This window comes from Oncorhynchus keta, chromosome 6, assembly GCF_023373465.1.
Source record: "Oncorhynchus keta strain PuntledgeMale-10-30-2019 chromosome 6, Oket_V2, whole genome shotgun sequence".
Taxonomy (NCBI): Eukaryota; Metazoa; Chordata; class Actinopteri; order Salmoniformes; family Salmonidae; genus Oncorhynchus; species Oncorhynchus keta.
This window is the reverse complement of record NC_068426.1, coordinates 7,799,726-7,826,043: the sequence shown is the minus strand read 5'-3', so window position 1 is coordinate 7,826,043 and position 26,318 is coordinate 7,799,726. Positions and strand designations below refer to the sequence as shown.

General features: G+C 45.1%; 1 protein-coding gene and 1 long non-coding RNA gene across 2 annotated transcripts in view; one reads left to right on the top strand and one right to left on the bottom strand.

The window, feature by feature from the left end:
- LOC118385715 (relaxin receptor 2-like) overlaps positions 1-26,318 on the top strand; it is a 297,386-nt gene that overhangs the window by 191,244 nt on the left and 79,824 nt on the right. The window lies entirely within an intron of this gene.
- Positions 7,427-11,010, bottom strand: LOC127930665 (uncharacterized). Its single transcript, XR_008138662.1, has 3 exons — positions 10,672-11,010; positions 10,309-10,440; positions 7,427-7,603 (listed from the first exon to the last, which is right to left on the bottom strand). It is a non-coding gene; the product is annotated as an uncharacterized LOC127930665 (long non-coding RNA).

Here is a 26,318-nt window from a genome sequence, read left to right as displayed (position 1 = left end):
CCACTAATACACCCGCCCAAGCCCCATCCTGCAACAGGCCCAACCCCCACTAATACACCCGCCCAAGCCCCATCCTGCAACAGGCCCAACCCCCACTAATACACCCGCCCAAGCCCCATCCTGCAACAGGCCCAACCCCACTAATACACCCGCCCAAGCCCCATCCTCCAACAGGCCCAACCCCCACTAATACACCCGCCCAAGCCCCATCCTGCAACAGGCCCAACCCCCACTAATACACCCGCCCAAGCCCCATCCTGCAACAGGCCCAACCCCCACTAATACACCCGCCCAAGCACCATCCTGCAACAGGCCCAACCCCCACTAATACACCCGCCCAAGCCCCATCCTGCAACAGGCCCAACCCCCACTAATACACCCGCCCAAGCCCCATCCTCCAACAGGCCCAACCCCCACTAATACACCCGCCCAAGCCCCATCCTGCAACAGGCCCAACCCCCACTAATACACCCGTCCAAGCCCCATCCTCCAACAGGCCCAACCCCCACTAATACACCCGCCCAAGCCTCATCCTCCAACAGGCCCAACCCCCACTAATACACCCGCCCAAGCCCCATCCTGCAACAGGCCCAACCCCCATTAATACACCCACCCAAGCCCCATCCTGCAAAAGGCCCAACCCCCACTAATACACCCGCCCAAGCCCCATCCTGCAACAGGCCCAACCCCCACTAATACACCCGCCCAAACCCCATCCTGCAACAGGCCCAACCCCCACTAATACACCCGCCCAAGCCCCATCTTGCAACAGGCCCAACCCCACTAATACACCCGCCCAAGCCCCATCCTGCTACAGGCCCAACCCCCACTAATACACCCGCCTAAGCCGCATCCTGCAACAGGCCCAACCCCCACTAATACACCCGCCCAAGCCCCATCCTGCAACAGGCCCAACCCCCACTAATACACCCGCCCAAGCCCCATCCTGCAACAGGCCCAACCCCACTAATACACCCGCCCAAGCCCCATCCTGCAACCTAAGAGGTATGTTTAATGACTTTCAAAAGTATTCACCCCCTTGGAATTTCCTAATTTGTTGCCTACAACCTGGAATTAAAATTGATTTTGGGGGCTATGTATCATTTGGATTTACACACATACACACTTTGAAGATGACAAATATGTTTTATTTTGAAACAAAACAAGAAATAAGACAAAAAAAAACAGAAAACTATTCACCCCCAAAGTCAATACTTGTAGATCCACCTTTTGCAGTAATTACAGCTGCAAGTCTCTTTGGGTATGTGTCTATAAGCTTGGCACATCTCGCCACTGGGATTTTTGCACATTCTTCAAGGGAAAACTGCTCCAGCTCTTTCAAGTTGCTGGTGTACAGCAATCTTTAAGACATACAACAGATTCTCATTGGATTGAGTTCTGGGCTCTGACTAGGCCAATCCAAGACATTTAAATATTTCCCTTAAACCACTGGAGTGTTACTTTAGCAGTGCGCTTAGGGTCCTTGTCCTGTTGGAATGTGAACCTCCATCCCAGTCTCAAATCTCTGGAAGACTGGAAACAGGTCTCTCTCAAGAATTTCCATGTATTTAGCGCCATCCATCATTCCTTTAATTCTGACTAGTCTCCCAGTCCCTGCCGATGAAAAACATACCCACAGCATGATGCTGCCACCACCATGCTTCACTGTGGAGATGGGGGTTCCTCGGGGTGATGAGAGGTGTTGGGTTTGCACCAGACGTAGCGTTTTCCTTGATGGCCAAACCTAAATTTTAGTCTTATCTGACCAGAGTACCTTCTTCCATATGTTTGGGGAGTCTCCACATGCCTTTTGGCAAACACCAAATGTGTTTGCTTTTTTTTTTCTTTAAGTAATGGCTTTTTTTCTGGCCACTTTTCAGTAAAGGCCAGCTCTGTGGAGTGTACGGCTTAAAAGTGGTCCTATGGACTGATACTCCAATCTCGCTGTGGAGCTTTGCTGCTCCTTCGGGGTTATCTTTGCTCTCTTTGTTGCCTCTCTGATTTAATGCCTTCTTGCCTGGTCTGTGAGTTTTGATGGGCGGCCTCTCTTGGCAGGTTTTTTGTAGTGTCATATTCTTTCCATTTAAAAAATAATGAATTTAAATAGTGCTCCGTGGAATGTTCAAAGTTTCTAATATTTTTTTATAACCCAACCTGATCTGTACTTCTCCATGACCTTGTCCCTGAGAGCACCTTGGTCTTCATGGTGCCACTTGCTTGGTGGTGCCCCTTGATTAGTGGTGTTGCAGACTCTGGGGCCTTAGAACAGCTGTATATACTGAGATCATGAGCACATCATGTGACACTTAGATTGCACACAGGTGACTTCATAAACTAATTATGTGACTTCTGAAGGTAATTAGCTGCACCAGATCTTATTTAGGGGCTTCATAGCAAAGGGGTGAATACATATGCACGTACCACTTTTCCGTTTTTTATTATTATATATATTTTTTAAACAAGTTCGTTTTTTCCTTTCATTTCACCAATTTTGTGTCCATTACATGAAATCCAAATAAACTCGATTTAAATTACAGGTTGTAATGCAAACAAAAAATAGGAAAAATGCCAAGGGGTGAATACCTGCAGGGCACTGTATCAGAAGCTCAATATGCTCTGCTCACACCTACTGTAATGGTCTGGGCCTGAACCACACAAAAACAACACTATGGAACACAAAGCTTTTACTATCTCATCCTGAATATACAAGGTCTGAGGTCATCTGCCTTTTGGCCTAAAGAGCAGGAACCCAGACTTCATCAAAGATTTTGGAAATACAGACATTGTCGTCCTACAAGAAATATGGTATAAAGGAGAGAGACCCACTGGCCGCCCTCTAGGTTACAGAGAGCTGGTGGTCCCATCTACCAAAACTACCAGGTGGGTGGTATAGAGGAGACGGACCCACTGGTTACCCTCTAGGTTACAGAGAGCTGGTGGTCCCATCTACAAAACTACCAGGTGGGTGGTATAGAGGAGACGGACCCACTGGTTACCCTCTAGGTTACAGAGCTGGTGGTCCCATCTACCAAACTACCAGGTGGGTGGTATAGAGGGAGACGGACTCCACTGGTTACCCTCTAGGTTACAGAGAGCTGGTGGTCCCATCTACCAAACTACCAGGTGGGTGGTATAGAGGAGACGGACCCACTGGTTACCCTCTAGGTTACAGAGAGCTGGTGGTCCCATCTACCAAACTACCAGGGGTGGGTATAGAGGAGACGTGGACCCACTGGTTACCCTCTAGGTTACAGAGAGCTGGTGGTCCCATCTACCAAACTACCAGGTGGGTGGTATAGAGTGGAGACGGGACCCACTGGTTACCCTCTAGGTTACAGAGAGCTGGTGGTCCCATCTACCAAACTACCAGGTGGGTGGTATAGAGGAGACAGACCCACTGGTTACCCCCAGGTTACAGAGAGCAGGTAGTCCCATCCACCACACTACCAGGAGTGAAACAGGAAGAGACTCTAGGTGCTAATTTGGTATAGAGCAGACCTAACCCACTCTATTAAATTAGTCAAAACAGGAACATTTAACATCTGATTTTACCCAATAAATTAATGGGAGTTTATATACAGAGTGTGTGACTCTCTTTATTTTCATAGTTTATAGTTTATTCGCCATTAGTCAGCACTCTACATAAAATCATTTCTCTGGGTCTGTGCCAGCTCATGTTTTTTATTAGAAATTAAAAGGAAATGATCTCCACAGAGAAAAATGTCCTCCTGTGTGCTACCTATATCCCCCAATAGAAACTCAATACTTTAATGAAGACAGCTTCTCCATCCTAGAGGGGGCCTCGTTTATAAACGGACGTATGATCAATTTTGATCTTAAGTATGACTTCATGCAGAAAACCACGTATAAGTAGTTATTTATAAAACCTTACTTTGACGTTGAAATGATCTTATCTCTGCGTAAAGTCTAGACTTGAGGTAAGTGATTGTCCTGCTGGTTATGAGACTTTATCTCCCTCACCAACTTTAAACATCTGCTATCTGAGCAGCTAACCGATCGCTGCAGCTGTACATAGTCCATCGGTATATAGCCCACCCAATTTACCTACCTCATCCCCATACTGTTTTTATTTAATGACTTTTCTGCTCTTTTTTGCACACCAGTATCTCTACCAGCACATGTTCATCTGCTCATTTATCACTCCAGTCTTAATCTGCTAAATTGTAATCAACCAGTAAAAACACCCTAGAAGGAAAAACACCGTAGAAGGAAAAAACACCCTAGAAGGAAAAACACCCTAGAAGGAAAAAAACACCCTAGAAGGAAAAACACCGTAGAAGGAGAAGCACCCTAGAAGGAAAAAACACCTAGAAGGAAAAACACCCTAGAAGGAAAAACACCCTAGAAGGAGAAACACCCTAGAAGGAAAAACACCCTAGAAGGAAAAACACCTAGAAGGAAAAACACCCTAGAAGGAGAAACACCGTAGAGAGGAGAAACACCGTAGAAGGATTAACACCCTAGAAGGAAAAACACCCTAGAAGGAAAACACCCTAGAAGGAAAAACACCCTAGAAGGAGAAACACCGTAGAGAGGAGAAACACCGTAGAAGGATTAACACCCCAGAAGGATTAACACCCTAGAAGGAGAAACACCCTAGAAGGAGAAACACCGTAGAGAGGAGAAAAACACCGTAGAAGGATTAACACCCTAGAAGGAAAACACCCTAGAAGGAAAAACACCTAGAAGGATTAACACCCTAGAAGGAGAAACACCCTAGAAGGAGAAACACCCTAGAAGGAAAACACCCTAGAAGGAAAACACCTAGAAGGATTAACACCCCAGAAGGATTAACACCCCAGAAGGATTAACACCCCAGAAGGATTAACACCTAGAATGAAAAAACACCCTAGAAGGATTAACACCTAGAAGGATTAACACCCTAGAAGGAAAAACACCCTAGAAGGAAAACACCTAGAATGAAAAACACCCTAGAAGGATTAACACCCTAGAAGGATTAACACCCCAGAAGGAAAACACCCTAGAAGGATTAACACCCCAGAAGGATTAACACACCCCAGAAGGATTAACACCCCAGAAGGAAAAACACCCCAGAAGGATTAACACCCTAGAAGGAAAAACACCCTAGAAGGATTAACACCCCAGAAGGATTAACACCCCAGAAGGATTAACACCCCAGAAGGATTAACACCCCAGAAGGATTAACACCTAGAAGGATGAACACCCCAGAAGGATTAACACCCCAGAAGGATTAACACCTAGAAGGATTAACACCCCGAAGGATTAACACCCCAGAAGGATTAACACCCGAGAAGGATTAACACCCCAGAAGGAAAAACACCCTAGAAGGATTAACACCCCAGAAGGATTAACACCCCAGAAGGAAAAACACCCCAGAAGGATTAACACCCCAGAAGGATTAACACCCTAGAAGGACGAACACCCAGAAGGATGAACACCCCAGAAGGATTAACACCCCAGAAGGATTAACACCCCAGAAGGATTAACACCCCAGAAGGAAAAACACCCCGGAAGGATTAACACCCGAGAAGGATTAACACCCTAGAAGGAGAAACACCCCAGAAGGAAAACACCCTAGAAGGAAAAACACCCTAGAATGAAAAACACCCTAGAAGGATTAACACCCTAGAAGGATTAACACCCTAGAAGGAGAAACACCCCAGAAGGAAAAACACCCTAGAATGAAAAACACCCCGGAAGGATTAACACCCGAGAAGGATTAACACCCTAGAAGGAGAAACACCCCAGAAGGAAAAACACCCTAGAAGGAAAAAAACACCCTAGAATGAAAAACACCCTAGAAGGAAAAACACCCTAGAAGGAAAAACACCCTAGAAGGAGAAACACCCTAGAAGGAAAAACACCCTAGAAGGATTAACACCCCAGAAGGATTAACACCCTAGAAGGAAAAACACCCTAGAAGGATTAACACCCCAGAAGGATTAACACCCCAGAAGGATTAACACCCCAGAAGGATTAACACCCCAGAAGGATTAACACCCCAGAAGGATTAACACCCTAGAAGGATGAACACCCCAGAAGGATTAACACCCCAGAAGGATTAACACCCTAGAAGGATTAACACCCCAGAAGGATTAACACCCTAGAAGGATGAACACCCCAGAAGGATTAACACCCCAGAAGGATTAACACCCCAGAAGGATTAACACCCCAGAAGGATTAACACCCCAGAAGGATTAACACCGAGAAGGATTAACACCCCAGAAGGAAAAAACACCCTAGAAGGATTAACACCCCAGAAGGATTAACACCCCAGAAGGAAAAACACCCCAGAAGGATTAACACCCCAGAAGGATTAACACCCCAGAAGGAAAAACACCCCAGAAGGATTAACACCCGAGAAGGATTAACACCCCAGAAGGATTAACACCCCAGAAGGATTAACACCTCAGAAGGATTAACACCCCAGAAGGATTAACACCCCAGAAGGAAAAACACCCCAGAAGGATTAACACCCCAGAAGGATGAACACCCCAGAAGGATTAACACCCAAGAAGGATTAACACTCCCAGAAGGAAAAACACCTCAGAAGGATTAACACCCTAGAAGGATTAACACCCCAGAAGGAAAACACCCCAGAAGGATTAACACCCCAGAAGGAAAAACACCCTAGAAGGATTAGCACCCTAGAAGGATTAACACCCTAGAAGGATTAACACCCCAGAAGGAAAAACACCCCAGAAGGATTAACACCCCAGAAGGATTAACACCCCAGAAGGATTAACACCCTAGAAGGAAAAACACCCCAGAAGGATTAACACCCCAGAAGGAAAACACCCCAGAAGGATTAACACCCCAGAAGGATTAACACCCCAGAAGGATTAACACCCCAGAAGGATGAACACCCCAGAAGGATGAACACCCCAGAAGGATGAACACCCCAGAAGGATTAACACCTCAGAAGGAAAACACCCCAGAAGGATTAACACCCCAGAATGATTAACACCCCAGAAGGATTAACACCTCAGAAGGATGAACACCCCAGAAGGATGAACACCCCAGAAGGATTAACACCCAAGAAGGAAAAACACCCCAGAATGATTAACACCCCAGAAGGATTAACACCCCAGAAGGATTAACACCCCAGAAGGATTAACACCCTAGAGAGAAACCAGGCTCGGATGGCCCGGGGTAGTTGTTTGGGGGATGCATTCTACTATAATCTGCTAAATTGTAATTATTCTCTCCTATGGCCTATTTATTGCCTACCTCCTCATTCCTTTTGCACACACTGTATATAGACTCTTTTTTTTCTAATATGTTATTGACTTGTTTATTGTTTACTCCATGTGTAACTCTGTGTTGTTGTCTGTTCACACTGCTATGCTTTATCTTGGCCAGGTCGCAGTTGTAAATGAGAACTTGTTCTCAACTAGCCAACCTGGTTAAATAAAGGTGTTCTCAACTAGCCTACCTGGTTAAGTAAAGGTGTTCTCAACTAGCCTACCTGGTTAAATAAAGGTGTTCTCAACTAGCCTACCTGGTTAAATAAAGGTGTTCTCAACTAGCCTACCTGGTTAAATAAAGGTGTTCTCAACTAGCCTACCTGGTTAAGTAAAGGTGTTCTCAACTAGCCTACCTGGTTAAATAAAGCTGTCCTCAACTAGCCTACCTGGTTAAATAAAGGTGTTCTCAACTAGCCTACCTGGTTAAATAAAGGTATTCTCAACTAGCCTACCTGGTTAAGTAAAGGTGTTCTCAACTAGCCTACCTGGTTAAGTAAAGGTGTTCTCAACTAGCCTACCTGGTTAAATAAAGGTGTTCTCAACTAGCCAACCTGGTTAAGTAAAGGTGTTCTCAACTAGCCTACCTGGTTAAGTAAAGTTGTTCTCAACTAGCCTACCTGGTTAAATAAAGGTGTTCTCAACTAGCCTACCTGGTTAAATAAAGGTGTTCTCAACTAGCATACCTGGTTAAATAAAGGTGTTCTCAACGAGCCTACCTGGTTAAATAAAGGTGTTCTCAACTAGCCAACCTGGTTAAATAAAGGTGTTCTCAACTAGCCTACATGGTTAAATAAAGGTGTTCTCAACTAGCCAACCTGGTTAAATAAAGCTGTTCTCAACTAGCCTACCTGGTTAAATAAAGGTGTTCTCAACTAGCCTACCTGGTTAAATAAAGGTGTTCTCAACTGGCCTACCTGGTTAAATAAAGGTGTTCTCAACTAGCCAACCTGGTTAAATAAAGGTGTTCTCAACTAGCCTACCTGGTTAAATAAAGGTGTTCTCAACTAGCCAACCTGGTTAAATAAAGGTGTTCTCAACTAGCCTACCTGGTTAAATAAAGCTGTTCTCAACTAGCCTACCTGGTTAAATAAAGGTGTTCTCAACTAGCCAACCTGGTTAAATAAAGGTGTTCTCAACTAGCCTACCTGGTTAAATAAAGGTGTTCTCAACTAGCCTACCTGGTTAAATAAAGGTGTTCTCAACTAGCCTACCTGGTTAATAAAGGTGTTCTCAACTAGCCAACCTGGTTAAATAAAGGTGTTCTCAACTAGCCTACCTGGTTAAATAAAGGTGTTCTCAACTAGCCTACCTGGTCAAATAAAGGTGTCCTCAACTAGCCTACCTGGTTAAGTAAAGGTGTTCTCAACTAGCCTACCTGGTTAAATAAAGGTGTTCTCAACTAGCCTACCTGGTTAAATAAAGGTGTTCTCAACTAGCCTACCTGGTTAAATAAAGGTGTTCTCAACTAGCCTACCTGGTTAAATAAAGGTGTTCTCAACTAGCCTACCTGGTTAAATAAAGCTGTCCTCAACTAGCCTACCTGGTTAAATAAAGGTGTTCTCAACTAGCCTACCTGGTTAAATAAAGGTGTTCTCAACTAGCCTACCTGGTTAAGTAAAGGTGTTCTCAACTAGCCTACCTGGTTACATAAAGGTGTTCTCAACTAGCCTACCTGGTTAAATAAAGGTGTTCTCAACTAGCCTACCTGGTTAAGTAAAGGTGTTCTCAACTAGCCTACCTGGTTAAGTAAAGGTGTTCTCAACTAGCCTACCTGGTTAAATAAAGGTGTTCTCAACTAGCCTACCTGGTTAAATAAAGGTGTTCTCAACTAGCCTACCTGGTTAAATAAAGGTGTTCTCAACGAGCCTACCTGGTTAAATAAAGGTGTTCTCAACTAGCCAACCTGGTTAAATAAAGGTGTTCTCAACTAGCCTACATGGTTAAATAAAGGTGTTCTCAACTAGCCAACCTGGTTAAATAAAGCTGTTCTCAACTAGCCTACCTGGTTAAATAAAGGTGTTCTCAACTAGCCTACCTGGTTAAATAAAGGTGTTCTCAACTGGCCTACCTGGTTAAATAAAGGTGTTCTCAACTAGCCAACCTGGTTAAATAAAGGTGTTCTCAACTAGCCTACCTGGTTAAATAAAGGTGTTCTCAACTAGCCAACCTGGTTAAATAAAGGTGTTCTCAACTAGCCTACCTGGTTAAATAAAGCTGTTCTCAACTAGCCTACCTGGTTAAATAAAGGTGTTCTCAACTAGCCAACCTGGTTAAATAAAGGTGTTCTCAACTAGCCTACCTGGTTAAATAAAGGTGTTCTCAACTAGCCTACCTGGTTAAATAAAGGTGTTCTCAACTAGCCTACCTGGTTAAATAAAGGTGTTCTCAACTAGCCAACCTGGTTAAATAAAGGTGTTCTCAACTAGCCTACCTGGTTAAATAAAGGTGTTCTCAACTAGCCTACCTGGTCAAATAAAGGTGTCCTCAACTAGCCAACCTGGTTAAATAAAGCTGTTCTCAACTAGCGTACCTGGTTAAATAAAGGTGTTCTCAACTAGCCTACCTGGTTAAATAAAGGTGTTCTCAACTGGCCTACCTGGTTAAATAAAGGTGTTCTCAACTAGCCAACCTGGTTAAATAAAGGTGTTCTCAACTAGCCTACCTGGTTAAATAAAGGTGTTCTCAACTAGCCTACCTGGTCAAATAAAGGTGTCCTCAACTAGCCTACCTGGTTAAATAAAGCTGTTCTCAACTAGCCTACCTGGTTAAATAAAGGTGTTCTCAACTAGCCAACCTGGTTAAATAAAGGTGTTCTCAACTAGCCTACCTGGTTAAATAAAGGTGTTCTCAACTAGCCTACCTGGTTAAATAAAGGTGTTCTCAACTAGCCTACCTGGTTAAATAAAGGTGTTCTCAACTAGCCAACCTGGTTAAATAAAGGTGTTCTCAACTAGCCTACCTGGTTAAATAAAGGTGTTCTCAACTAGCCTACCTGGTCAAATAAAGGTGTCCTCAACTAGCCTACCTGGTTAAGTAAAGGTGTTCTCAACTAGCCTACCTGGTTAAATAAAGGTGTTCTCAACTAGCCTACCTGGTTAAATAAAGGTGTTCTCAACTAGCCTACCTGGTTAAATAAAGGTGTTCTCAACTAGCCTACCTGGTTAAGTAAAGGTGTTCTCAACTAGCCTACCTGGTTAAATAAAGCTGTCCTCAACTAGCCTACCTGGTTAAATAAAGGTGTTCTCAACTAGCCTACCTGGTTAAATAAAGGTGTTCTCAACTAGCCTACCTGGTTAAGTAAAGGTGTTCTCAACTAGCCTACCTGGTTACATAAAGGTGTTCTCAACTAGCCTACCTGGTTAAATAAAGGTGTTCTCAACTAGCCTACCTGGTTAAGTAAAGGTGTTCTCAACTAGCCTACCTGGTTAAATAAAGGTGTTCTCAACTAGCCTACCTGGTTAAATAAAGGTGTTCTCAACTAGCCTACCTGGTTAAATAAAGGTGTTCTCAACTAGCCTACCTGGTTAAATAAAGGTGTTCTCAACGAGCCTACCTGGTTAAATAAAGGTGTTCTCAACTAGCCAACCTGGTTAAATAAAGGTGTTCTCAACTAGCCTACATGGTTAAATAAAGGTGTTCTCAACTAGCCAACCTGGTTAAATAAAGCTGTTCTCAACTAGCCTACCTGGTTAAATAAAGGTGTTCTCAACTAGCCTACCTGGTTAAATAAAGGTGTTCTCAACTGGCCTACCTGGTTAAATAAAGGTGTTCTCAACTAGCCAACCTGGTTAAATAAAGGTGTTCTCAACTAGCCTACCTGGTTAAATAAAGGTGTTCTCAACTAGCCAACCTGGTTAAATAAAGGTGTTCTCAACTAGCCTACCTGGTTAAATAAAGCTGTTCTCAACTAGCCTACCTGGTTAAATAAAGGTGTTCTCAACTAGCCAACCTGGTTAAATAAAGGTGTTCTCAACTAGCCTACCTGGTTAAATAAAGGTGTTCTCAACTAGCCTACCTGGTTAAATAAAGGTGTTCTCAACTAGCCTACCTGGTTAAATAAAGGTGTTCTCAACTAGCCAACCTGGTTAAATAAAGGTGTTCTCAACTAGCCTACCTGGTTAAATAAAGGTGTTCTCAACTAGCCTACCTGGTCAAATAAAGGTGTCCTCAACTAGCCAACCTGGTTAAATAAAGCTGTTCTCAACTAGCCTACCTGGTTAAATAAAGGTGTTCTCAACTAGCCTACCTGGTTAAATAAAGGTGTTCTCAACTGGCCTACCTGGTTAAATAAAGGTGTTCTCAACTAGCCAACCTGGTTAAATAAAGGTGTTCTCAACTAGCCTACCTGGTTAAATAAAGGTGTTCTCAACTAGCCTACCTGGTCAAATAAAGGTGTCCTCAACTAGCCTACCTGGTTAAATAAAGCTGTTCTCAACTAGCCTACCTGGTTAAATAAAGGTGTTCTCAACTAGCCAACCTGGTTAAATAAAGGTGTTCTCAACTAGCCTACCTGGTTAAATAAAGGTGTTCTCAACTAGCCTACCTGGTTAAATAAAGGTGTTCTCAACTAGCCTACCTGGTTAAATAAAGGTGTTCTCAACTATCCAACCTGGTTAAATAAAGGTGTTCTCAACTAGCCTACCTGGTTAAATAAAGGTGTTCTCAACTGGCCTACCTGGTTAAATAAAGGTGTTCTCAACTGGCCTACCTGGTTAAATAAAGGTGTTCTCAACTATCCAACCTGGTTAAATAAAGGTGTTCTCAACTAGCCTACCTGGTTAAATAAAGGTGTTCTCAACTAGCCTACCTGGTTAAATAAAGGTGTTCTCAACTAGCCAACCTGGTTAAATAAAGGTGTTCTCAACTAGCCTACCTGGTTAAATAAAGGTGTTCTCAACTAGCCTACCTGGTTAAATAAAGGTGTTCTCAACTAGCCTACCTGGTTAAATAAAGGTGTTCTCAACTATCCAACCTGGTTAAATAAAGGTGTTCTCAACTAGCCTACCTGGTTAAATAAAGGTGTTCTCAACTGGCCTACCTGGTTAAATAAAGGTGTTCTCAACTGGCCTACCTGGTTAAATAAAGGTGTTCTCAACTATCCAACCTGGTTAAATAAAGGTGTTCTCAACTAGCCTACCTGGTTAAATAAAGGTGTTCTCAACTAGCCTACCTGGTTAAATAAAGGTGTTCTCAACTAGCCAACCTGGTTAAATAAAGGTGTTCTCAACTAGCCTACCTGGTTAAATAAAGGTGTTCTCAACTAGCCTACCTGGTTAAATAAAGGTGTTCTCAACTAGCCTACCTGGTTAAATAAAGGTGTTCTCAACTAGCCTACCTGGTTAAATAAAGGTGTTCTCAACTAGCCTACCTGGTTAAATAAAGGTGTTCTCAACTAGCCTACCTGGTTTTAAATAAAGGTGTTCTCAACTAGCCTACCTGGTTAAATAAAGGTGTTCTCAACTAGCCTACCTGGTTAAATAAAGGTGTTCTCAACTGGCCTACCTGGTTAAATAAAGGTGTTCTCAACTGGCCTACCTGGTTAAATAAAGGTGTTCTCAACTATCCAACCTGGTTAAATAAAGGTGTTCTCAACTAGCCTACCTGGTTAAATAAAGGTGTTCTCAACTAGCCTACCTGGTTAAATAAAGGTGTTCTCAACTAGCCAACCTGGTTAAATAAAGGTGTTCTCAACTAGCCTACCTGGTTAAATAAAGGTGTTCTCAACTAGCCTACCTGGTTAAATAAAGGTGTTCTCAACTAGCCTACCTGGTTAAATAAAGGTGTTCTCAACTAGCCTACCTGGTTAAATAAAGGTGTTCTCAACTAGCCTACCTGGTTAAATAAAGGTGTTCTCAACTAGCCTACCTGGTTTTAAATAAAGGTGTTCTCAACTAGCCTACCTGGTTAAATAAAGGTGTTCTCAACTAGCCTACCTGGTTAAATAAAGGTGTTCTCAACTAGACTACCTGGTTAAATAAAGGTGTCCTCAACTAGCCTACCTGGTTAAATAAAGGTGTTCTCAACTAGCCTACCTGGTTAAATAAAGGTGTTCTCAACTAGCCTACCTGGTTAAATAAAGGTGTTCTCAACTAGCCTACCTGGTTAAATAAAGGTGTTCTCAACTAGCCTACCTGGTTAAATAAAGGTGAAATAAAAATAATAATAAATGTTGGGCTAATCTTTTCCCTTGCAGTTTAATAAGGTCAGATCATTTCTTTCACATCAGTTCCAGGTCTGTTTTGCTGCCCAACCTGGTTCAATCCAGGGGTCCCACTCCCAAGATACCTGTTTTGGCTTTGTTTTGTCTACCCTCTATTTAGTCCACTGAATAATACGTGTTGCCTGTCTTCAATCTCCTCTCCCATCGCCGCGATCTCATCTTCCAAAAGTTACATTTTCTCTTTTGGTCGGTGGCTATTCCTGACTAAACCCTCATTTGTGCAGGCATTCTATAAGGGAAATCGCTGATTGTAAGGCAACGTTCAGGTGCCGTCAATGTTAAGTTCATTTGAGATTTATAGATCACAGGTGTGTAAATTAGGAATGGGCTTCATTAGAAGGGGCCTAAGGTTTTTTAATGCTCAGTATATTTTATGAATCGAAAGTAAGCACACCGTCTGTAATGATCTTACGACTAAGTTCAAGTATAACCCCAGAACTGGACAAGAACCTGACACCCTCATCACACAGGGGGACAAACACCTACCTGGAGGTGACAGCATTCCCTCCCCCATATGCCCCCCTAGGCACAACTATGACAACATAACCAACACAAACAGGTTACAACTCCTGCAGCTCTGTCTCACGCTGGGTATGTACATAGTCAATGGTAGGCTTCGGGGGGACTCCTATGGTAGGTACACCTATAGCTCTGTCTCACGCTGGGTGTGTACATAGTCAATGGTAGGCTTCGAGGGGACTCCTATGGTAGGTACACCTATAGCTCTGTTACATCCTGGGTATGTACATAGTCAATGGTAGGCTTCGAGGGGACTCCTATGGTAGGTACACCTATAGCTCTGTTACATCCTGGGTATGTACATAGTCAATGGTAGGCTTCGAGGGGACTCCTATGGTAGGTACACCTATAGCTCTGTTACATCCTGGGTATGTACATAGTCAATGGTAGGCTTCGAGGGGACTCTTATGGTAGGTACACCTATAGCTCTGTTACATCCTGGGTATGTACATAGTCAATGGTAGGCTTCGAGGGGACTCCTATGGTAGGTACACCTATAGCTCTGTCACACGCTGGGTATGTACATAGTCAATGGTAGGCTTCGAGGGGACTCTATGGTAGGTACACCTATAGCTCTGTTACATCCTGGGTATGTACATAGTCAATGGTAGGCTTGAGGGGACTCCTATGGTAGGTACACCTATAGCTCTGTTACATCCTGGGTATGTACATAGTCAATGGTAGGCTTCGAGGGGACTCCTATGGTAGGTACACCTATAGCTCTGTTACATCCTGGGTATGTACATAGTCAATGGTAGGCTTCGAGGGGACTCTATGGTAGGTACACCTATAGCTCTGTTACATCCTGGGTATGTACATAGTCAATGGTAGGCTTCGAGGGGACTCCTATGGTAGGTACACCTATAGCTCTGTTACATCCTGGGTATGTACATAGTCAATGGTAGGCTTCGAGGGGACTCCTATGGTAGGTACACCTATAGCTCTGTCGGACGCTGGGTATGTACATAGTCAATGGTAGGCTTCAAGGGGACTCCTATGGTAGGTACACCTATAGCTCTGTTACATCCTGGGTATGTACATAGTCAATGGTAGGCTTCAAGGGGACTCCTATGGTAGGTACACCTATAGCTCTGTCGGACGCTGGGTATGTACATAGTCAATGGTAGGTACACCTATAGCTCTGTTACATCCTGGGTATGTACATAGTCAATGGTAGGCTTCGAGGGGACTCTATGGTAGGTACACCTATAGCTCTGTTACATCCTGGGTATGTACATAGTCAATGGAAGGCTTTGAAGGGGACTCCTATGGTAGGTACACCTATAGCTCTGTTACATCCTGGGTATGTACATAGTCAATGGTAGGCTTTGAAGGGGACTCCTATGGTAGGTACACCTATAGCTCTGTTACATCCTGGGTATGTACATAGTCAATGGAAGGCTTCGAGGAGACTCCTATGGTAGGTACACCTATAGCTCTGTTACATCCTGGGTATGTACATTGTCAATGGTAGGCTTCGAGGGGACTCTATGGTAGGTACACCTATAGCTCTGTTACATCCTGGGTATGTACATAGTCAATGGAAGGCTTCGAGGGGACTCCTATGGTAGGTACACCTATAGCTCTGTTACATCCTGGGTATGTACATAGTCAATGGTAGGCTTCGAGGGGACTCCTATGGTAGGTACACCTATAGCTCTGTCACACGCTGGGCATGTACATAGTCAATGGTAGGCTTCGAGGGGACTCCTATGGTAGGTACACCTATAGCTCTGTCACACGCTGGGTATGTACATAGTCAATGGTAGGCTTCCAGGGGACTCCTATGGTAGGTACACATATAGCTCTGTTACATCCTGGGTATGTACATAGTCAATGGTAGGCTTCGAGGGGACTCCTATGGTAGGTACACCTATAGCTCTGTCACACGCTGGGCATGTACATAGTCAATGGTAGGCTTCGAGGGGACTCTATGGTAGGTACACCTATAGCTCTGTCACACGCTGGGTATGTACATAGTCAATGGTAGGCTTCAGGGGACTCTATGGTAGGTACACATATAGCTCTGTTACATCCTGGGTATGTACATAGTCAATGGTAGGCTTCCAGGGGACTCCTATGGTAGGTACACATATAGCTCTGTTACATCCTGGGTATGTACATAGTCAATGGTAGGCTTAGGGGACTCTATGGTAGATACACCTATAGCTCATCTCTTGGCAGTAGTACTGTAGACTACTTTATCACTGACCTCAACCCAGAGTCTCTCATAGTGTTCAAAGTCAGTCCACTAGCAACCCCTATCAGACCACAGCAAAATCACAGTCTACTTGAACAGAGCAATACTAACCATGAGGCATGAAAGCCAAAGGAACTGAACAATATTAAGAAATGCTGTAGATGGAAGGGGAAGTAGTGTAGAAACCTGCCAGAAAACTATTAGGCAACAACACATTCAACCTTTCTAGACAATTTCCTGGACAAAATAGGTGTAAAAGGTGTAAAACTTGGCAGTATATTTGACCTCTCAGCTTCACTATCAAAACAATAATAATTCAAGCAGACAACCTAAGAAAACAATAACAATGACAAATGGTTTGATGAAGAAATGCAAAAACATAAGAAAGAAATGGAGAAACGCGTCTAACCAAAAACATAGAGACCCAGACAACCTGAGTCTACGCTTCACTATGGTGAATCACTAAAACAATACAGAAATACACTATAGAAAAAGAAGGAACTGCGCTGGGCTTACCCTGGTTGGCCTGTCATTACCCCACTATTTCGTGGCAACAGAGGGCTCTCAAGGGGTGGTCACGAGAGTGCTCAGGGAGGTGTGTGGGAGCTTCCGTTGGTGCGACTACGGTGGAAAGTCCAGACCAGTTCTCCACAGTGCGCATCCCCAGAATATGCCGATTTGGCTCTAGCCTTCTGTAAGAAGAGTGCACTAAATTACCACCTCATCGACGGGGGGGATTGTGCGATAAATTTCCTGGAAAACGCAGCACTACCCAGGAGTCACGTGTATCCTCTGTCACAGGAGGAGACGGTGGCTATGGAATCATGTGTCTCTGAATTCCTGCGGCAGGGATAGATTTAGCCCTCCACTTCACCTGCCTCCTCAAGTTTATTTTTTGTGAAGAACAAGGATGGAGGTCTGCGCCCGTGTATTGACTATCGAGGATCAATCAGATCACTGTGAGGTACAGCTACCCACTGCCTCTCATAGCCAGTGTGATCGAGTCAATACACGGGGCGCCCTTCTTCACAAAATTGGATCTCAGGAGCGCTTACAACCTAGTGCGTATCTGGGAGGGGGATGAGTGGAAGACGGCATTTAGTACCACCTCTGGGCACTATGAGTACCTCGTCATGCCGTACGGGTTGATGAATGCTCCATCAGTCTTCCAGGCCTTTGTTGACGAGATTTTCCGGAACCTGCACGGGCAGGGTGTTGTGGTGTATATCGATGACATTCTGATATACTCCGCTATACACGCCGAGCAAGTGTCCCTGGTGCGCAGGGTCCTTTGTCAACTGTTGGAGCATGATCTATACGTCAAGGCTGAGAAATGTCTGTTCTTCCAACAGTCCGTCTCCTTCCTAGGTACCGCATTTCCAAGTCAGGGCTGGAGTTGGAGAGTGACCGCATTTCAGCCGTGCGTAATTGGCCGACTCCACCACGGTAAAAGGAAGTGCAGCAATATCTTGGGTTTGCCAACTACTACCGGAGGTTTATCCGGGGTTTTGGTCAGGTAGCAGCTCCCATTTACCTCACTGCTGAAGGGGGACCGGTGCGGCTGCAGTGGTCGACTGAGGCGGACAGGGCTTTGGTCACCTGAAGGCTCTGTTTACCTCGGCTCCCGTGCTGGCTCATCCGGATCCGTCTTTGGCTCTCATAGCACGCCACCAAAGCTCCGCCCCTGTGCTTTCTTTTGAAGAAGCTCAGCCCAGCGGAGTGAAACTATGAGGGGACCGGGAGCTGTTGGCTGTTGTCAAGGCTCTGAAGGCATGTGGCTAAGGCTATGTTCTTTACCCATTTTGTTTCCACTCTATCCTACAGACTGGGTTCCCAGAACGCTAAGGCAGACGCACTGTCCTGGATGTATGACACAGAGGAGCGGTCCATGGATCACACTCCATACTTCCGGCCACTTGCCTGGTGGCATCGGGTGATGTGGGAGCTGGACGCAGACATCGAACGGGCGTTAACACTCCCCCAGTGTCCAGCTGGGTGCCTGTACGTTCCGCCTGCTGTCCGCGACCGTTTGATCTATTGGGCCCATATGTCACCCTCCTGATATCAGTCAGACGGTACTGGTGGCCCACCTTGACCAAGGACGTGAGGGTTTACATTTCCTCCTGCTCGCTGTGTGCCCAGTGCAAGGCCACTAGGCACCTGCCCAGAGGAAAATGACAACTTCTACCTGTTCCACAACGGCCGTGGTCGCACCTGTCGGTGGACTTCCTGACGGATCTTCCTCCCTCACAGGGCAACACCACGATCCTGGTCGTTGTGGATCGGCTTTCTAAGTCCTGCCGTCTCCTCCCTTTGCCCGGTCTCCCTACGGACCTACAGACTGCGGAGGCCCTGTTCACACCCGTCTTCCGGCACTACGGGGTGCCTGAGGACATCGTTTCTGATCGGGGGTCCCCAGTTCACGTCCAGAGTTTGGAGGGCGTTCATGGAGCGTCTGGGGTCTCGATCAGCCTGACCTCAGGTTTTCACCCCGAGAGTAACGGGCAGGTGGAGAGAGTAAACCAGGATGTGTTGCCAGGACCGGCCGGGGAATGGGTGGCGTTCATCCCTGGGCAGAGATGGCCCCAAACTCCACTAACCTCTCTCCTTTCCAGTGCGTACTGGGGTACTGGAATGGTTTAAGCGCTCGGAGGAGACCTGGGACGCGGCCCATGTGCACCTACAACGGGCCGTGAGGCGTCATAAAGTGAGTGCCGACCGCCACTGCAGCGAGGCCCCGGTGTGGACACGGTTCTGGCTCTCGACCCAAAACCTGCTCCTCCGCCTGCCCTGCTGGAAGGGCATTTACTTCGTAAATTTGTCTCTTGGAGTAAAGTATGTTGATTACTCATATATGCTGTCGTGCGCCTGACTCTTTACACCAGCTACACACAGGACCATTACAACTTCTTTGGCAACATAGTGATATATTCTTATATACTGTACAATGAGGATTTCAACTACTATAACTAGTCTTCTCCTATTTTTTAACCATTGCCCCCTTCCCACAAGGTGTATAAACAACAATAAATAAAAATAAAATAAGATAGACACAAAACAAAAATGTGAAGAACATAAATCAATCAACTCTAATTCGCACATGTAGGACAGTATGCAAGTCTGTGTGCATGGACTTTGCAGATGTATTTCTCACATGTGCAGCACATAGTATTTGTTTTACAGTCATTCTTTGGGAGGCAGAATTGGCATCTCCTCCTCTTGCCTGCCCCAGCTGCAGCCTCAAGTGGATCAGGACAAGATTCAGCCCCCTGAACAGCTTTCACAAGTGCTGCAGAGGCTGCTCTGCGGGTGAGGCGCTCCCTTCTTTAAATATGTCCGCTTATCAGGCATCCAGGTAGGGTTGATCTTGTTCCATATCACAAAGGCATTGTATGAGGACACATCAATAAAGTTATGGAAGATGACCAGGGGCCAGCGGTCAGTCATCCTCCTGCAGCTGTAAGTTCCAATCACCTTGTCCAGGTTGTCCACGCCTCCTTTGTTGTGGTTGTAGTCCAGGATGATGGCTGGCTTCCTGTCCTCACTTTCTCAGCCATTTTGTGCAGTGTGCTCAGGAGGACCACATTATTTTTCCTCTTTGGGGGTAAGAAACTAGAGTGGGTGTGGAGGTGAATGCAAACGTTGATAAGAGGCCTCTCCCACTTGTTATGGGGAGTGCAGGGTGGAGCTCAGGCTTGTTCTTTCTAACTATGCCAACCATGGTGATCTTCCTCTTCCAGAGCTGCTGGCTGAGTTCATAAGAGGTGAAGAAATTGTCACACGTGACAATTGTGCCCCCTCAGTCCAACTGTCACATCAAGCACAACCTGCATCCACTGTTTCTTCACCAGGCCTCCACCGGTTGGCTTCCCAGTGTAGAGTTGCATCTTCCAAGCGTAGCTGGATTGTGCGTCACAGTCCACCCATATCTTGATGCCATACTTTGCTGGCTTGCTGGGGGTATAGGACAGCGACCTTTTGACAAGAGGTTACTATCGGCCTCCCAGGTGGCGCAGTGATCTAGGGCACTGCATCGCAGTACTAGCTGTGCCACCAGAGACTCTGGGTTCGCGCCCAGGCTCTGTTGCAGCCGGCCACGACTGGGAGGTCCGTGGGGCGACGCACAATTGGCCTAGCGTCGTCCGGGTTAGGGAGGGTTTGGCGGTAGGGATATCCTTGTCTCATCGCACACCAGCGACTCCTGTGGCGGGCCGGGCGCAGTGCACGCTAACCAAGGTCGCCAGGTGTACGGTGTTTCCTCCGACACATTGGTGCGGCTGGCTTCGGGTTGGTTGCACGCTGTGTTAAGCTGTTTCGGGGGACACATGACTTTCGACCTTCGTCTCTCCCGAGCCCGTAGGGGAGTTGTAGCGATGAGACAAGATAGTAACTACTAATATTTGGGGAGTAAAAGGGGTAAAATTCAAAACAAAAAAGATTACTATCAGTAATTAGTATCATTGTCAGAAAACAATCGCATATATCAATGATATTATAACAATACATAAGAAAATTACCAGTGAAAATCACTTACATTACAGATATGAAAATAAATGTACCTCTGAATGGAACCAGTTGCTCATCCACTGTTACTTCAGGCCCAGTGTTGTAGAGGTATTGCAGATGCTCCACTCACTTCCCCCAGACCTCTCTTATCTGAAAGAATCAGATTTACGACCTGTTGGGAACTGAAACTCATGGCATCTGAATAAATCAGACCTGCACTCATGGCTTCAGCAGAGAGAGAACTGGGGGGGACAGTCATCTGCAGCAACTTTATAGCCTCTGACTGCGTTCCCCATTAGCAAACAACGCTTTCAAGAAATGTTTATTTTGTCGGAAATGTTGTTTATCTTGTCAATGAACTTGAGTCATGTGTGGGATCCTGGAGGGGAGGTTCTGCACAAGAACGTTTTAGTTTAGTCTGAATTCAATCAGTAGCAAAGGCGATGTTTCACTTTTTCTAATATTGGGGTCATTCAAGGAAAAGTCATCAAATTTCAAGTAGAAAAATATAATTTAGCGTAATTTTTTACATCATCCTCAGCTCTGGCATATTTCCCAATATTTGGACCCAGGACCGATCACCACAATCCACAAGGTGGAGAAGAATTTGACCCCAATAACTACCGTGAGATATGCGCCAACAGCAACCGTGGGAAAATCCTCTGCATTATCATTGACAGCAGACTCGTACATTTCCTAAGCGAAAACAATGTACTAAACAAATGTGAAATTGGCGTTTTACAATATTATCATACGACAGAGATCACATACTGACCCTGCTTAAATTACTGTACAACAGACCATGTATTCACCCTGCACACCCTAATTGACAAGCAAAACCAACCAAAACAAAAGTCTTTCTCATGCTTTGTTGATTTCAAAAAAGTTGTTGACTCAATTTGGCATGAGGGTCTGCTATACAAATTGATGGAAACATGTGTTGGAGGAAAAACATGCAACATTATATCCGTATCCACAAACAAGAAGTGTGCGGTTAAAATTGGCAAAAAAACATTTCTTCACACATGGTAAAGGGTGAGACGGGGATGCAGCTTAAGCCCCACCCACTTCAACATATATATATCAACGAATTGGCGCGGGCACTAGAAAAGTCTGCAGCACCCGGCCTCACCCTACTAGAATCCGAAGTCAAATGTCTACTGTTTGCTGATGATCTGGTGCTTCTGTCCCCCCACCAAGGAGGGCCTACAGCAGCACCTAGATCTTCTGCACAGATTCTGTCAGACCTGGGCCCTGACAGTAAATCTCAGTAAGACCAAAATAATGGTGTTCCAAAAAAGGTCCAGTTGCCAGGACCACAAATATAAATTCCATTTAGACACTGTTGCCCTAGAGCACACAAAAAATATACGTACCTCTGCCTAAACATCAGCGCCACAGGTAACTTCCACAAAGCTGTGAACGATCTGAGAGACAAGGCCAGAAGGGCATTCTATGCCATCAAAAGGAACATAGAATTCAACATACCAATTAGGATCTGGCTAAAAATACTTGAATCAGTTAAACACGAGGTCTGTGGTCTGTTCACCAACCAAGAATTCACAAAATTGTCAAACACCAAATTTGAGACGCTTCATGCAGAATTTGGCAAAAATATCCACTGTGTACAACGTAAAACACCAACCAATGCATGCAGAGCAGAATTAGGCAGAGAATTAATTATCAAAATCCAGAAAAGAGCTGTCAAATTCTACCACCACCTAAAAGGAAGAAATTCCCAATTCCTCCATAACAAAGCCATCACCTACAGAGAAATTAACCTGGAGAAGAGTCCCCATAAGCAAGCTGGTCCTGAAGCTCTCATCACTAACACAAACAGACCCCACAGAGCCCCAGGACAGCAACACAATTAGACCTAACCAAATCATGAGAAAACAAAAGATAATTACTTGACATATGGAAAGAATTAACAAAAAACTGTGCAAACTAGAATGCGATTTGGCCATAAACAGAGAGTACACAGTGGCAGAATACCTGACCACTGTGACTGACCCAAAATTAAGGAAAGCTTTGATTATGTACAGACTCAGTGAGCATAGCCTTGCTATTGAGAAAGGCAGACCTGGCTCTCAGGAGAAGACAGGCTATGTGCACACTGCCCACAAAATGAGGTGGAAACTGAGCTGCACTTCCTAACATCCTGCCAAATGTATGACCATATTAGAGAGACATACTTCCCTCAGATTACACAGATCCACAAAGAATTCGAAAAACAAATCAAATTTTGATGAACTCCCATATCTACTGGGGAAATACCACAGTGTGCATCACAGCAGCAAGATTTGTGACCTGTTTCCACAAGAAAAGGGCAACCAGTGAAGAACAAACACCATGTAAATACAACCCATATTTATGCTTATTCATTTCCCTTTTGAGAGAGAGAGAGAGAGAGAGAGAGAGAGAGAGAGAGAGAGAGAGAGAGAGAGAGAGAGAGAGAGAGAGAGAGAGAGAGAGAGACAGACAGAGAGAGAGACAGAGAGAGAGAGAGAGAGAGAGAGAGAGCAATGCTGCTATTCCCGCTGTGATTGGTTAATCCAGCCTGACCATAGACAGAGATAAAGTAATTAGTGAATAAATAATCACACTGATGAATTAATGATGACTTACTGTGTTTGTCTGTGTGGGTTGGTGGGTGGTGCTAACTGATAGCTGTCAGTGTATATGTGTGGCAGGCTATTATCGTGTCTGACCTTGGTGATGAATAGGGTCTGGTTTACCAGGCTACCACACACAAAACACACAGCAAATAATGAGTAACCATGAGACCAAAAGCCTAATGGCTTTTAGCTCAGCGGGCTACAAGAGTCTTGTGCGTGTGAGTTCAGGCTCACACACACAGACACAGACACAGACACAGACACAGACACAGTCACAGACACACACACACACACACACACACACACACACACACACACACACACACACACACACACACACACACACACACACACACACACACACACACACACACACACACACACACACACACACACATTCACATATACACGCACAAACAAGTTAGAGATTAATAAGACCAATTAGGTTAAACATTGTCCCCAGTGCATAACATATTTGAAGATGAATTACTAATGAGCTGTGTGAGTGTGTGTCAGTGGTGGCTGGTGGGAGGAGCAGTAGGAGGACAGGCTGGTTGTAATGGCTGGACTGGAATACCATTAACGGTATCAAACACATGGAAAACACATGTTTGACTCAAAGAGAGAAAGGGGAAAAGAGATGGATAGAGGGAGATAGAAAAAGAGAATGAGTAGAGTGAAAGATTGGATTATAGAAAGTGAGAGATGAGAAAGAAGGGTGAAATGTTATATTGGATGTCAGCAGGTTCTGCCCCTCTAAACACTTAACCCCCTCTAAACTATTAACCTCCTCTAATCTATTAACCCCCTCTAAACTATTAACCCCCTCTAAACTATTAACCCCCTCTAAACTATTAACCCCCTCTAAACTATTAACCCCCTCTAAACTATTAACACTCTCTAAACTATTAACCCCCTCTAAACTATTAACCCCCTCTAAACTATTAACCCCCTCTAAACTTTTAACCCTCTCTAAAATATTAAGCTCCTCTAAACTATTAACCTCCTCTAAACTATTAACCCCCTCTAAACTATTAACCCCCTCTAAACTATTAACCCCCTCTAAACTATTAACCTCCTCTAAAACTATTAACCCCCTCTAAACTATTAACCCCCTCTAAACTATGAACCCCCTCTAAACTATTAACCCTCTCTAAACTATTAACCCCCTCTAAACTATTAACCCCCTCTAAACTATTAACCCTCTCTAAAATATTAAGCTCCTCTAAACTATTAACCTCCTCTAAACTATTAACCCCTCTAAATGATTAACCCCCCTCTCTAAACTATTAACCCCCTCTAAACTATTAACCCCTCTAAACTATTATTAACCTCCTCTAAACTATTAACCCCTCTCTCTAAAATATTAACCCCCTCTAAACTATTGACCTCCTCTCTCTAAACTATTAACCCCCTCTAAACTATTAACCTCCCTCTCTAAACTATTAACCCCCTCTAAACTATTAACCTCCTCTAAACTATTAACCCCCTCTAAACTATTAACCTCCTCTAAACTATTAACCCCCTCTAAACTATGAACCCCCTCTAAACTATTAACCTCCTCTAAACTATTAACCCCCTCTCTCTAAAATATTAAGCCCCTCTAAACTATTGACCTCCTCTAAACTATTAACCTCTGCTCTCTCTAAACTTTTAACCTCCTCTAAACTATTAACCCCCTCTCTCTAAACTTTTAACCTCCTCTAAACTATTAACCCCCTCTAAACTATTAACCCCCTCTAAACTATTAACCCCCTCTAAACTATTAACCTCCTCTAAACTATTAACCTCCTCTAAACTATCAACCCCCTCTAAACTATTAACCCCCTCTAAACTATTAACCCCTCTCTCTAAACTATTAACCGGCATCATGAAATTTGAGGATTATCAGATCAGGATTATCATGTTTTGGAGTCCAATCTTCAACCCACTGTCAAATGTTTTTGTCACCATTGAATGTTGTTCGTCTTCCAACATGACAATGACCCCAAACACACATCAAATACCTGTTATGTGGCCCCCAGCTGTCATGTGGCCCCAGCTGTCATGTGGCCCCAGCCGTTATGTGGCCCCAGCCGTTATGTGGCGCCAGCTGTTATGTGGCCCCCAGCTGTTATGTGGCCCAGCTGTCATGTGGCCCCAGCTGTTATGTGGCACCCAGCCGTTATGTGGCCCCCAGCTGTCATGTGGCCCCAGCTGTTATGTGGCCCCAGCTGTTATGTGGCCCCAGCCGTTATGTGGCCCCAGCCGTTATGTGGCCCCCAGCCGTTATGTGGCCCCAGCTGTTATGTGGCCCCCAGCTGTTATGTGGCCCCAGCCGTTATGTGGCCCCAGCCGTTATGTGGCCCCAGCATGTGGCCCCAGCTGTTATGTGGCCCCCAGCCGTTATGTGGCCCCCAGCTGTCAAGTGGCCCCCAGCTGTTATGTGGCCCCCAGCCGTTATATGGCATCCAGCTGTTATGTGGCCCCAGCTGTTATATGGCATCCAGCTGTTATTGGCCCCCAGCCGTTATATGGCATCCAGCTGTTATGTGGCCCCCCAGCCGTTATATGGCATCCAGCTGTTATGTGGCCCCAGCCGTTATGTGGCCCCCAACCGTTATGTGGCCCCAGCTGTTATGTGGCCGCAGCTATTATGTGCCCCCAGCCGTTATGTGGCCCCCAGCTGTTATGTGGCCCCCAGCCGTTATGTGGCCCCCAGCCGTTATGTGGCCCCAGCTGTTATGTGGCCCGCAGCCGTTATGTGGCCCCCAGCCGGTATGTGGCCCCCAGCTGTTATGTGGCCCCAGCCGTTATGGTGCCCCCAGCTGTTATGTGGCCCCCAGCCGTTATGTGGCACCCAGCCATTATGTTGCCCCCAGCCGTTATGTGGCCCCCAGCTGTTATGTGGCCCCCAGCCGTTATGTGGCCCCCAGCTGTTATGTGGCCCCAGCCGTTATGTGGCTCCCAGCTGTTATGTGGCACCCAGCTGCATTTTGACATTGAAGTGAAAATGTTCATTTCAG